This window comes from Lynx canadensis, chromosome X (genome assembly GCF_007474595.2).
Source record: "Lynx canadensis isolate LIC74 chromosome X, mLynCan4.pri.v2, whole genome shotgun sequence".
NCBI lineage: Eukaryota > Metazoa > Chordata > Mammalia > Carnivora > Felidae > Lynx > Lynx canadensis.
Window position 1 is genome coordinate 69,237,221 of NC_044321.2, and position 14,174 is coordinate 69,251,394.

Consider the following 14,174-nt stretch of genomic DNA (forward strand, 5'->3'; position numbering starts at 1 on the left):
CTCTGCTTTAAATGTCTGGTAGACTTCCCCAGGGAAGCCATCTCGTCCTGGACTGTTAATTTGTTGGGCGATTATTGATAACTGATTCAATTTCTTTGCTGTTTATGGTTCTGTTCAAGTTTTCTTTTTCTTCCTGTTTGAGTTTTAGAAGTGTGTGGGTGCTGAGGAATTTGTCCATTTCTTCCAGGTTGTCCAGTTTGTTGGCATATAATTTTTCATAGTATTCCCTGATAATTGCTTGTATTTCTGAGGGATTGGTTGTAATAATTCCATTTTCATTCATGATTTTATCTATTTGGGTCATCTCCCTTTTCTTTTTGAGAAGCCTGGCTAGAGGTTTATCAGTTTTGTGTATTTTTTCAAAAAACCAACTCTTGGTTTCATTGATCTGCTCTATAGTTTTTTTTAGATTCTATATTGTTTATTTCTGCTCTTATCTTTATTATTTCTCTTCTTCTCTTGGTTTGGGGTGTCTTTGCTATTCTTCCTGTATTTCCTTTCCATGTGCTTTTAGATTTTGTATTTGGAATTTTTCTTGGTTCTTGAGATAGGCCTGAATTGCAATGTATTTTCCTCTCAGGACTGCCTTTGTTGCATCCCAAAGCGTTTAGATTGTTGTATTTTCATTTTCATTTGTTTCCATATATTTTTTAATTTCTTCTCTAATTGCCTGGTTGACTCATTCATTCTTTTGTAAGATGTTCTTTAACTTCCATGCTTTTGGAGGTTTTCCAGACTTTTTCCTGTGGTTGATTTCAAGCTTCATCGCATTGTGGTCTGAAAGTATGCATGTTATTATATCAATTCTTGTATACTTATGAAGGGCTGTTTTGTGACCCAGTATGTGATCTATCTTGGAGAATATTGCATGTGCACTGGAGAAGAACATATATTCTGTTGCTTTGGGATGCAGACTTCTAAATACATCTGTCAAGTCCGTCTGATCCAATGTATCATTCAGGGCCCTTCTTTCTTTATTGATCCTGTGTTTGATGATCTATCCAATGTTGTAAGTGGAGTATTAAAGTACCCTGAAATTACCACATTCTTATCAATAAGGTTGCTTATGTATGTGATTAATTTTTTATGTATATTTGGGGGCTCCTGTATTCGGCGCATAGACATTTATAATTGTTAGCTCTTCCTGATGGATAGACCTGTAATTATTATAGAATGCCCTTCTTCATCTCTTGTTACAGCCTTTAATTTAAATCTAGTTTGTCTGATATAAGTATGGCTACTCCAGCTTTCTTTTGACTTTCAGTAGCATGATAGATAGTTCTCCATCCCCTCACTTTCAATCTGAAGGTGTCCTCAGGTCTAAAACGAGTCTCTTGTAGACAGCAAATAGATGGGTCCTGTTCTTTTTTTATCCATTCTGATACCCTATTTCTTTTGGTTGGAGCATTTAGTCCATTTGCATTCAGTGTTATTTTAGAAAGATATGGGTTTAGAGACATTGTGATGTCTGTTTTCATGCTTGTAGCGAGGTTTCTGGTGCTTTGTCTCACAGGATCCCCTTTAGGATCTCTTGTAGGGCTGGTTTAGTGGTGATGAATTCCTTCAGTTTTGTTTGTTTGGGAAGACCTTTATTTCTCCTTCTTTTCTAAATGACAGACTTGCTGGATAAAGGATTCTCAGCTGCATATTTTTTCTGTTCATCACATTGAAGATTTCCTGCCATTCCTTTCTGGCCTGCCAAATTTCAGTAGACAGATCCATCACGAGTCTTCTCAGTCTCCCTTTATAGGTTAGAGCCTGTTTATCCCTAGCTGCTTTCAGAATTCTCTCCTCATCTTTTTATTTTGCCAGTTTCACTATTATATGTTGTGCAGAAGATCGATTCAAGTTAACGTCTGAAGGGAGTTCTCTGTGCCTCTTGGATTTCAATGCCTTTTTCCTTCCCCAGATCTGGGAACTTCTCAGCTATTATTTCTTCAAGTACACCTTCAGCACCTTGCCCTCTCTCTTCCTCCTCTGGAATACCGATTATGCATATATTATTTAATTTAATTATGTCACTTAGTTCTCTAAGTCTCCCCTCACACTCCTGGATTTTTTTTATTTCTTTTTCTCAGTTTCTTCTTTTTCCATAATTTTATCTTATAATTCACCTATTCTCTCCTCTGCCTCTTCAATCTGAGCTGTGGTCGCCTCCATTTTATTTTGCTCATTTATAGCATTTTTTAGCTCCTCCTGACTGTTTCTTAGTCCTTTGATCTCTGTAGTAATAGATTCTCTGCTGTCCTCTATACTTTTTTCAAGGCCATTGATTAATTTTGTGACTATTATTTTAAATTCATTTTCTGCTATATTTCTTAAATCGTTTTTGATCAGTTCATTAGCTGTCGCTATGTCCTGGAGTTTCTTTTGAGGAGAATTCTTCCATTTCATCATTTTGGATAGTCCGTGGAGTGGTGGGGAACTGCAGGGCTCTTCCCCTGTGCTTTCTGGAGTAAGTTGCATTGGTGGGCGGGGCTGCAGTCAGAATGATGTCTTCCCCCAGCCCACCCTGGGGCCACAGTCAGACTGGTGTGTACCTTATCCTCCCCTCTCCCAGGGCAGGACTCACTGTCGAGTGGTGGGGCCTCTCTCTGGGCTACTTGCACACTGCCAGGCTTGTGGTGCTGTTTTGATTGGATCTGGCATATTAGCCGGGGTAGACCTGCAAGGTGCACAGGGGCAGGACGGGCAGGCTCAGCTTGCTTTGCCTTTGGTGGTCTGCTTTGGGAGGGCCCTGTGGCACGGGGAGGGAGGCAGACCCATCAGAGGGATGGATCTGCAGAAGCACAGCATTGGGTGTTTGAGCGGTGCAAGCAAGTTCTTGACGGGAACTGGTTCCCTTTGGGATTTTGGCTGGGGGATGGGCGAGGGAGATGGCGCTTCACAGCACCTTTGTTCCCCACTAAGCTGAGCTCTGTCCTCTGGGGCTCAACATCTCTCTCTCCCAATATCCTTTAGCCCCCCGGCTCTCCGAGCAGAGCTGTTGACTTATAATATTCCAGAGGTTAAGTCCTGCTGGCTGTCAGAACACACTCTGTCCTGCCCCTCCACTTTTTCAAGCCAGACTCAGGGGCTCTGCCTTGCTGGGTGGGCTGGCTGCCCCTCCACCGCCCTGGCTCCCTCCCACCAGTCTGTGTAGTGCGCACTGCCTTTCAGCCCTTGCTACCATCTTCCATGGGCCTCTCGTTTACACTTGGCTCTGGAAAGTCCGTTCTGCTAGTCTTCTGGTATTTTTCTGGGTAAATTAGATATATGTGGGTGGGATCTAAGCAATCAGCAGGACACGGTGAGCCCAGTGTCCTCCTACACTGCCATCTTCCTCGAGGGGGTGTGACATTTACCTTTTAGTATTTTTTTAAGTTTATATATTTATTTTGAGAGAGAGAGAGAGAGAGAGAGAGAGAGAGAGAGAGATAACAAGTGGGGAAGGGCAGAGAGAGCGGGAAAGATCATTCCAAGCAGGCTCTTCACTGTCATTATTGGGCCCCATGTGGGGCTCAAACTCATGAACCGTGATCATTACCTGGGTTGAAACCAAGAGCTGGATGCTTAACTGACTGAGCCACCCAGGGGCCCCCATTTAGTTGCTAGTATTAATGAAATAATATAAAGTACTAAAGAGCTGAGTAAGATGATCATCAGCATGTTGTCATGAAAATGTAAGTATTCTTTTATCATTGGAGATGTCACATCTTAGAAACCTAATTGAAAGGGGTATGCCATAGAAATATACAGGACTTCAACCTATAATTTAACTTTGACAAAGTTTTGTAATTTTTAATAACATCTCATTATTGAGAAAAACGTAATGGTTATGGTGTTGGCTTGAAACAAGTTTGAGAAGTTTTGACTCCTTCCTTTCTTATTTTAGACTTATGCAAGTGGATTCTTCAAATATGTGATATGGAGGACGGAATCAGAGTAGTCATTTGAAGTTAGAATTAATCGCCTCTACCATTGCTACTTCTCATTTGGATGCAAAAGCTTCTCAAACTATAAAGATTATGAATATAACTCTGGTGATGAGATGAATGAGCCTGTTTATGAGATGGTATTTCATGTTGTGTACACATCTGGATAATTGGAATAGCATGAAGGTATTCTTGATAAGTCAGGAAAGTGTTGTGGGAAGAAGATTATATCAACCTCAACAAATATAATTATGAAGTGAACTTTTGCCTAAGTAGAATTAAGTGTGCAGACTGAAAATAGAGGGAATCAATGAATGAAACTTCCAATAATAGCAAATACTGCTTCTACTGATAAGACATAGTGGAAATGTGCTACTATATAATATGTGTCATGGAGGAGAATATCTAGGAATGAATTAGCTAATACAATTCCTGTTAAGCCCCCCACTGTGAATAAATAGATAAAACCCAGGACTCATAGCATGCCTGGTGATCATTTGATGTCGCCTCCATGAAAGGTTGTTAGTCAACTAAATACTTTTACTCCTGTTTGGATAACAATAATTACAAAGGCTGATGTAAGGTATGCTCATGTGTTGGCATTCATGCCTACAGTAAATATATGGTGAGCTCATGCAATGAAAGCTAGGAATCTGATGGACTTATGGCTGAAACTATTTCTATCTATACAAAGGGTTCTTTTTTTTCCTCCTGAATAATAGGTAATAATATGTGCAATCATTCCCAAATCGGGTAAAATTAGGATATACACTTCAGGGTGCCAGAAGAACCAATATATCAATATAGATGTTATAAAATAGTGTTTCATATTTCTGTAGGGTCAAAGAATGTGGTACTTAGGTTGTGTTCTGTTAGTAACATAGCAATTCCAGTTGCTAAAACTGAAAGTGACAGAAGTAGAACAGCTGTAATTAGGACAAAACAAATGAATAAAGGTGTTTCATATTGGGATACAGCAGGTGGCTTCATGTTGATATAGTAATGTAGTTGATAGCCACTAAAATTGAGGATACACCTGCTAAGTAAAGGGGAAAAATAGATCTAGTGATGCTCCTGTGTGTGCTGGATTGCCAGCTAGAGGAGGATATACAGTCCAACCGGTTCCTGAACCTGTTTTAACTATGGATGATGTAAGAGTACAAATGATGGTGGTAATAGAAGCTTTTATTGTTGATTCAGAGAAATGGTATATCAGATGTTCCAATTATTAGTGGTACTAGTCACTTTCCAAACCCTCCAATTATAATAGAAAATATTATAAAGAAAATTATTATGAATATGTGTGGGCAGTCACAATTACATTATAAATTTTGTCATCTTACAGTACGGCCCTGGATTGACCTAGTTTGGCATGGATTAGAACATTTAGGGTAGTTCCCACTATTCCAACTCATGCACCAAATAGAAGATACAGGGTGCCAATATCTTCATGATTTTGTAAAAATAATCAGTGGTTTATGAACATAGGTAAAATGACTGAGGAAAACATTAGACTATAATTGTAAAAACAAAGGTTGAGCCCTCTTTTTATCAAGCTCTGTGGTGAATATATCGAATTGCAAATTCAAAGAAGCAGCATTAGCACAGAAAACTCCCTTCAGACATAGCTTGAATTGATCTTCTGCACATCACATCATGGTGAAACTGGAAAAATACAAAGATAAAGAGAGATTTCTGAAAGCAGCTGGGGACAAACAGGCCTTAATGTACAAGGGTAGACACATAAATGTAATAGCAGAACTATCTACTGAAATTTGGCAGGCCAGAAAGGAATGGCAGGAAATTTTCAATGTTCTGAATAGGAAAAATGTGCAGCCAAGAATCCTTTATCCAGCAAACCTGTCATTCAGAATACAAAGAGAGATAAAGGTTTTCTCAGACAAAGAAAAACTGAAGTAATTCATCACCACTAAAACAGCCCTACAAGAGATCATAAGTGGGACTCTGAGTGGAATGTTGCAAAGACCACAAAGGGACAGAGACATCACTACAAGCACAAAACCTACAGATAACACAATGACCGTACACCCATATCTTTCAATAATAACACTGAATGTAAATGGACTACATGCTCCAATCAAAAGACATAGGGTACCAGATTGGATAATAATAAAAAAAAAGACCCATCTATTTGCTGTCTACAAGACACCCATTTTAGACCTGAAGACACCTTCAGATTGAAAGTGAGGGGATGGAGAACTATCTATCATGCTACTGGAAGTCAAAAGAAAGCTGGAGTAGCCATACTTATATCAGACAAACTAGATTTTAAACTGAAGCGTGTAACAAAAGATGAAGAAGAGCATTATATCACAATTATGGGGTCTATCCTTCAATAAGAGTTAACAATTTTAACCGTTTATGCACCGAATTTAGAAGCCCCCAAATATATAAAACAATTAATCACAAACATAAGGAATCTTATTGGTAAGAATATGGTAATTAAAGGGGACTTTAATACTTTCAGCAATGGAGAGATCGTCCAGACAGAAAATCAATAAAGAAACAATGCCCCTGAATGATACACTGGATCAGATGGACTTGACAGATATATTCAGAATTTTTCATCCTAAAGCAGCAGAATACACATTCTTCTCGAGTGCACATGGAACATTCTCCAAGATAGATCAAATACTGGGTTACAAAACATCCCTCAATAAATATAAAAGAATTGAGATCATACCATATACATTTTCAGATCACAATGCTATGAAACTTGAAATCAACCACAGGAAAAAGTTTAGAAAACCTCCAAATTCATGGAGGTTAAATTACATTCTGCTAAATAATGAATGGGTCAACCAGGCAATTAAAGAAGAAATTTAAAAATATATAGAAACAAATGAAAGGGAAAACACAACAATTTTCATAAACATTCATACCCTTTCAGATGCAGTTTCTTCTGTATATTCAGTTGTGGAGTTTGTTCTGCCAGTCTTCAGATTGCTTTCCAATTTATTGACTTGGATGTAGATGATATGTAGTTGTAAATATCGGGCAGGGAGAGCTCAAGGTCCTTCTACTCTGCAATCTTCCCCCAGATTCCAGAACTGGTAATTTTTTTTTTGTTTGTTTTTTGTTTTTTGGTTTTTTTTTTGTTTTTTTTTGTTTTTTTTTATTTATTTATTTTTTATATATATGAAATTTATTGACAAATTGGTTTCCATACAACACCCAGTGCTCATCCCAAAAGGTGCCCTCCTCAATACCCATCACCCACCCTCCCCTCCCTCCCACCCCCCATCAACCCTCAGTTTGTTCTCAGTTTTTTTTTTTTTTTTTTTTGTTTTTTTTTTTTTTTTTTTTTTTTTTTTTTTTTTTTTTTTTATTTTTTTAAATATGAAATTTATTGTCAAACTGGTTTCCATACAACACCCAGTGCTCATCCCAACAGGTGCCCTCCTCAATACCCATCACCCACCCTCCTCTCTCTCCCACCCCCCCATCAACCCTCAGTTTGTTATCAGTTTTTTTTTTTGTTTATTTATTTATTTATTTATTTATTTGTTTATTTATTTATTTATTTTTTTTTATGAAATTTATTGACAAATTGGTTTCCATACAACACCCAGTGCTCATCCCAAAAGGTGCCCTCCTCAATACCCATCACCCACCCTCCCCTCCCTCCCACCCCCCATCAACCCCCAGTTTGTTCTCAGTTTTTAACAGTCTCTTATGCTTTGGCTCTCTCCCACTCTAACCTCTTTTTTTTTTTTTCCTTCCCCTCCCCCATGGGTTCCTGTTTAGTTTCTCAGGATCCACATAAGAGTGAAACCATGTGGTATCTGTCTTTCTCTGTATGGTTTATTTCACTTAGCATTACACTCTCCAGTTCCATCCACGTTGCTACAAAAGGCCATATTTCATTTTTTCTCATTGCCACATAGTACTCCATTGTGTATATATACCACAATTTCTTTATCCATTCATCAGTTGATGGACATTTAGGCTCTTTCCATCATTTGGCTATTGTTGAGAGTGCTGCTATAAACATTGGGGTACAAGTGCCCCTATGCATCAGTACTCCTGTATCCCTTGGGTAAATTCCTAGCAGTGCTATTGCTGGGTCATAGGGTAGGTCTATTTTTAATTTTCTGAGGAACCTCCACACTGCTTTCCAGAGCGGCTGCACCAATTTACATTCCCACCAACAGTGCAAGAGGGTTCCCGTTTCTCCACATCCTCTCCAGCATCTATAGTCTCCTGATTTGTTCATTTTGGCCACTCTGACTGGCGTGAGGTGATACCTGAGTGTGGTTTTGATTTGTATTTCCCTGATAAGGAGCGACGCTGAACATCTTTTCATGTGCCTGTTGGCCATCTGGATGTCTTCTTTAGAGAAGTGTCTATTCATGTTTTCTGCCCATTTCTTCACTGGGTTATTTGTTTTTCGGGTGTGGAGTTTGGTGAGCTCTTTATAGATTTTAGATACTAGCCCTTTGTCTGATATGTCATTTGCAAATATCTTTTCCCATTCCGTTGGTTGCCTTTTAGTTTTGTTGGTTGTTTCCTTTGCTGTGCAGAAGCTTTTTATCTTCATAAGGTCCCAGTAATTCACTTTTGCTTTTAATTCCCTTGCCTTTGGGGATGTGTCGAGTAAGAGATTGCTACGGCTGAGGTCACAGAGGTCTTTTCCTGCTTTCTCCTCTAAGGTTTTGATGGTTTCCTGTCTCACATTTAGGTCCTTTATCCATTTTGAGTTTATTTTTGTAAATGGTGTGAGAAAGTGGTCCAGTTTCAACCTTCTGCATGTTGCTGTCCAGTTCTCCCAGCACCATTTGTTAAAGAGGCTGTCTTTTTTCCATTGGATGTTCTTTCCTGCTTTGTCAAAGATGAGTTGGCCATACGTTTGTGGGTCTAGTTCTGGGGTTTCTATTCTATTCCATTGGTCTGTGTGTCTGTTTTTGTGCCAATACCATGCTGTCTTGATGATTACAGCTTTGTAGTAGAGGCTAAAGTCTGGGATTGTGATGCCTCCTGCTTTGGTCTTCTTCTTCAAAATTCCTTTGGCTATTCGGGGCCTTTTGTGGTTCCATATGAATTTTAGGATTGCTTGTTCTAATTTCGAGAAGAATGCTGGTGCAATTTTGATTGGGATTGCATTGAATGTGTAGATAGCTTTGGGTAGTATTGACATTTTGACAATATTTATTTTTCCAATCCATGAGCAGGGAATGTCTTTCCATTTCTTTAAATCTTCTTCAATTACCTTCATAAGCTTTCTATAGTTTTCAGCATACAGATCCTTTACATCTTTGGTTAGATTTATTCCTAGGTATTTTATGCTTCTTGGTGCAATTGTGAATGGGATCATTTTCTTTATTTGTCTTTCTGTTGCTTCATTGTTAGTGTATAAGAATGCAACTGATTTCTGTCCATTGATTTTGTATCCTGCAACTTTGCTGAATTCATGTATCAGTTCTAGCAGACTTTTGGTGGAGTCTATCGGATTTTCCATGTATAATATCATGTCATCTGCAAAAAGCGAAAGCTTGACTTCATCTTTGCCAATTTGGATGCCTTTGATTTCCTTTTGTTGTCTGATTGCTGATGCTAGAACTTCCAGCACTATGTTAAACAACAGCGGTGAGAGTGGGCATCCCTGTCGTGTTCCTGATCTCAGGGAAAAAGCTCTCAGTTTTTCCCCGTTGAGGATGATGTTAGCTGTGGGCTTTTCATAAATGGCTTTTATGATCTTTAAGTATGTTCCTTCTATCCCGACTTTCTCAAGGGTTTTTATTAAGAAAGGGTGCTGGATTTTGTCAAAGGCCTTTTCTGCATCGATGGACAGGATCATATGGTTCTTCTCTTTTTTTTTGTTAATGTGATGTATCACGTTGATTGATTTGCGAATGTTGAACCAGCCCTGCATCCCAGGGATGAATCCCACTTGATCATGGTGAATAATTCTTTTTATATGCTGTTGAATTCGATTTGCTAGTATCTTATTGAGAATTTTTGCATCCATATTCATCAGGGATATTGGCCTGTAGTTCTCTTTTTTTACTGGGTCTCTGTCTGGTTTAGGAATCAAAGGAATACTGGCTTCCTAGAATGAGTCTGGAAGTTTGCCTTCCCTTTCTATTTTTTGGAATAGCTTGAGAAGGATAGGTATTATCTCTGCTTTAAATGTCTGGTAGAACTCCCCTGGGAAGCCATCTGGTCCTGGACTCTTATTTGTTGGGAGATTTTTGATAACCGATTCAATTTCTTCGCTGGTTATGGGTCTGTTCAAGCTTTCTATTTCCTCCTGATTGAGTTTTGGAAGAGTGTGGGTGTTCAGGAATGTGTCCATTTCTTCCAGGTTGTCCAATTTGTTGGCATATAATTTTTCATAGTATTCCCTGATAATTGTTTGTATCTCTGAGGGATTGGTTGTAACAATTCCATTTTCATTCATGATTTTATCTATTTGGGTCATCTCCCTTTTCTTTTTGAGAAGCCTGGCTAGAGGTTTGTCAATTTTGTTTATTTTTTCAAAAAACCAACTCTTGGTTTCGTTGATCTGCTCTACAGTTTTTTTAGATTCTATATTGTTTATTTCTGCTCTGATCTTTATTATTTCTCTTCTTCTGCTGGGTTTAGGCTGCCTTTGCTGTTCTGCTTCTAGTTCCTTTAGGTGTGCTGTTAGATTTTGTATTTGGGATTTTTCTTGTTTCTTGAGATAGGCCTGGATTGCAATGTATTTTCCTCTCAGGACTGCCTTCGCTGCGTCCCAAAGCGTTTGGATTGTTGTATTTCCATTTTCGTTTGTTTCCATATATTTTTTTATTTCTTCTCTAATTGCCTGGTTGACCCACTCATTCGTTAGTAGGGTGTTCTTTAACCTCCATGCTTTTGGAGGTTTTCCAGACTTTTTCCTGTGGTTGATTTCAAGCTTCATAGCATTGTGGTCTGAAAGTATGCATGGTATAATTTCAATTCTTGTAAACTTATGAAGGGCTGTTTTGTGACCCAGTATATGATCTATCTTGGAGAATGTTCCATGTGCATTCGAGAAGAAAGTATATTCTGTTGCTTTGGGATGCAGAGTTCTAAATATATCTGTCAAGTCCATCTGATGCAATGTCTCATTCAGGGCCCTTGTTTCTTTATTGACCGTGTGTCTAGATGATCTATCCATTTCTGTAAGTGGGGTGTTAAAGTCCCCAGCAATTACCACATTCTTATCAATAAGGTTGCTTCTGTTTATGAGTAATTGTTTTATATATTTGGGGGCTCCGGTATTCGGCGCATAGACATTTATAATTGTTAGCTCTTCCTGATGGATAGACCCTGTAACTATTATATAATGTCCTTCTTCATCTCTTGTTACAGCCTTTAATTTAAAGTCTAGTTTGTCTGATATAAGTATGGCTACTCCAGCTTTCTTTTGGCTTCCAGTAGCATGATAAATAGTTCTCCATCCCCTCACTCTGAATCTAAAGGTGTCCTCAGGTCTAAAATGAGTCTCTTGTAGACAGCAAATAGATGGGTCTTGTTTTTTTATCCTTTCTGATACCCTATGTCTTTTGGTTGGCGCATTTAATCCATTTACATTCAGTGTTATTATAGAAAGATACGGGTTTAGAGTCATTGTGATGTCTGTATGTTTTATGCTTGTAGTGATGTCTCTGGTACTTTGTCTCACAGGGTCCCCCTTAGGATCTCTTGTAGGGCTGGTTTAGTGGTGACAAATTCCTTCAGTTTTTGTTTGTTTGGGAAGACCTTTATCTCTCCTTCTATTCTAAATGACAGACTTGCTGGATAAAGGATTCTCGGCTGCATATTTTTGCTGTCTAGCACCCTGAAAATCTCGTGCCAATTCTTTCTGGCCTGCCAAGTTTCAAAAGAGAGATCAGTCACGAGTCTTATAGGTCTCCCTTTATATGTGAGGGCACGTTTACCCCTTGCTGCTTTCAGAATTTTCTCTTTATCCTTGTATTTTGCCAGTTTCACTATGATATGTCGTGCAGAAGATCGATTCAAGTTACGTCTGAAGGGAGTTCTCTGTGCCTCTTGGATTTCAATGCCTTTTTCCTTCCCCAGTTCAGGGAAGTTCTCAGCTATAATTTCTTCAAGTACCCCTTCAGCAACTTTCCCTCTCTCTTCCTCCTCTGGGATACCAATTATGCGTATATTATTTCTTTTTAGTGTATCACTTAGTTCTCTAATTTTCCCCTCATACTCCTGGATTTTTTTCTCTCTCTTTTTCTCAGCTTCCTCTTTTTCCATAACTTTATCTTCTAGTTCACCTATTCTCTCCTCTGCCTCTTCCATCCGAGCCGTGGTGGTTTGCATTTTGTTTTGCATTTCCTTTAAAGCGTTTTTCAGCTCCTCGTGACTGTTCCTTAGTCCCTTGATCTCTGTAGCAAGAGATTCTCTGCTGTCCTGTATACTGTTTTCCAGCCCAGCGATTAATTTTATGACTATTATTCTAAATTCACTTTCTGTTATATTATTTAAATCCTTTTTGATCAGCCAGAACTGGTAATTTTAAAGATGTACTTTTATGACTCTTTTTTTTTTTACCAAAGGTTTACCATGTTGAATGAATTATTTCTTGGCCCCATATTCACTGTCTTTGTTCCAATCCCTTCAGAGGCCCTGGCACATGCATCAAGGAGTTAAAAAGTAGGCAGCTTTAAAAGAACCATTATAGTAATGAAAAGAGTAACATGATGTGGAAAAATACCATTTGGAGTATCAGAGAGAGTAACAGACATTCCCTGATTTTCACATGCAACTTCCTCCCCAAGTTAGTACAACACATGATATATGAGTATGGATTTTATGATGTGCCACACACATTATCAGTGTAGTTAAAATGGTTACACAGATGTAAGAAGGCTCAGTTTTTATCATTATCTTATTGAAAATGTAATCTTCATACCCTCACAGAACAAGGAGAAGTGTGATGTACTTCAAGTCCCTGATTTCAGGTACTTTGATAATTTCATCACATTTTCAACAGTTAAAAAACTTTTTCTCTGGGAAATATGAGTGGTGTGACATGGTGTGTATCCTCCTTTCTTTCCTGTTCTTATGGTAAGAATTATAAAAAGCTTTCTTTTCTACTTTCTTGATTCCTTGAATAGTAATACAGGAAGAGGTTAATTAATTTGATAACCTGAGGTTTATTCTGTCCGGTTAGTGCCTTTAACTCTCCAGAGTGGGGAAGGAGAATCCAAAAGGAAAGAAAACAAGTTTTCCTTGCCAGAGGTCTCCTTTAGCTTTAATGACTTTAGGAATGGCAGTAGAGGGGATTTTATTGACCAGCCTAGTTAACCATGGCAGGAAAACAAGCAAGCTTTGGGACAAGAATCTACCCAGGAATAGATTGCATTTGGCAGACATGTGGCCAGTGTGGCATTTCTCAGGAGCCTGGCTTGAATGAGGAAATCAGAGACTAAAGGTAGCAACCATCCAGCATACATATGAGAAATCAAGTAGCTTTTACCTACTTCTCATTTCACTTACTATTCCTTGGTAGCCTTTATAAAGGAGAGGATTGCTATTATATATATTGCTATATTTTCAGCCCTAATTTCTAAAGTAATGCATATTTATTGAAGAAAACTAGAAAAATATAGGAAGGAAAAAATAACATAAATCACCCATAAGTCAATTTCCTAAAGACAAATGTTATTCCAGTCTTTTATGTAAATTCATAGAGATTTAAAAAACAAATAGTATCATCTGAACATATTATCTTGTTACTTGCTTTTCAGCTAGCCATATTTCAAAAACATTTCAATGCCAATACATACTACATTTAAAAATTTTAATAGTCATGTAATAAAACTGTATCATACTTTAATAGATATTTTATTGTTAAACATTAACTTTGATATTATAAACAGCTTTGATAAATATTCCTATAAAGAAGGCTTTGTGCTTTTCCTAATTATGTTCTTAGATTAAATTAACAGAAGTAGGTAATAAAGTATATGTTATTTTGTCAAAAATATTTTTGATTTGCCCTTGGAAAATACTCAAAATTGCACATCTACCATCAGGGTATGAGTGTGCCCACCTCATTTTAACTTTGCCAAGGGAAAGAAACATAGATTTTGTTCTTTGAAGAGACCATACATATTGATTGAATTGGATGCTACTCAATCAGACATAAATACTACCATTTGTTAAATATTTTATATAAAACATATCTCTTCACCTAATTTTTTATAAACTTAAAGGAAAGAAGACAAACTAATGAGATATTAATATACACAGATGTGTAGAGAAAAACATATGTGT

The 14,174-nt window shown here is 37.9% G+C and overlaps 1 pseudogene; it reads right to left on the reverse strand.

The window, feature by feature from the left end:
• Positions 1-3,796: 3,796 nt before the first annotated feature.
• Positions 3,797-5,469, reverse strand: LOC115506819 (annotated as a pseudogene).
• Positions 5,470-14,174: the final 8,705 nt, after the last annotated feature.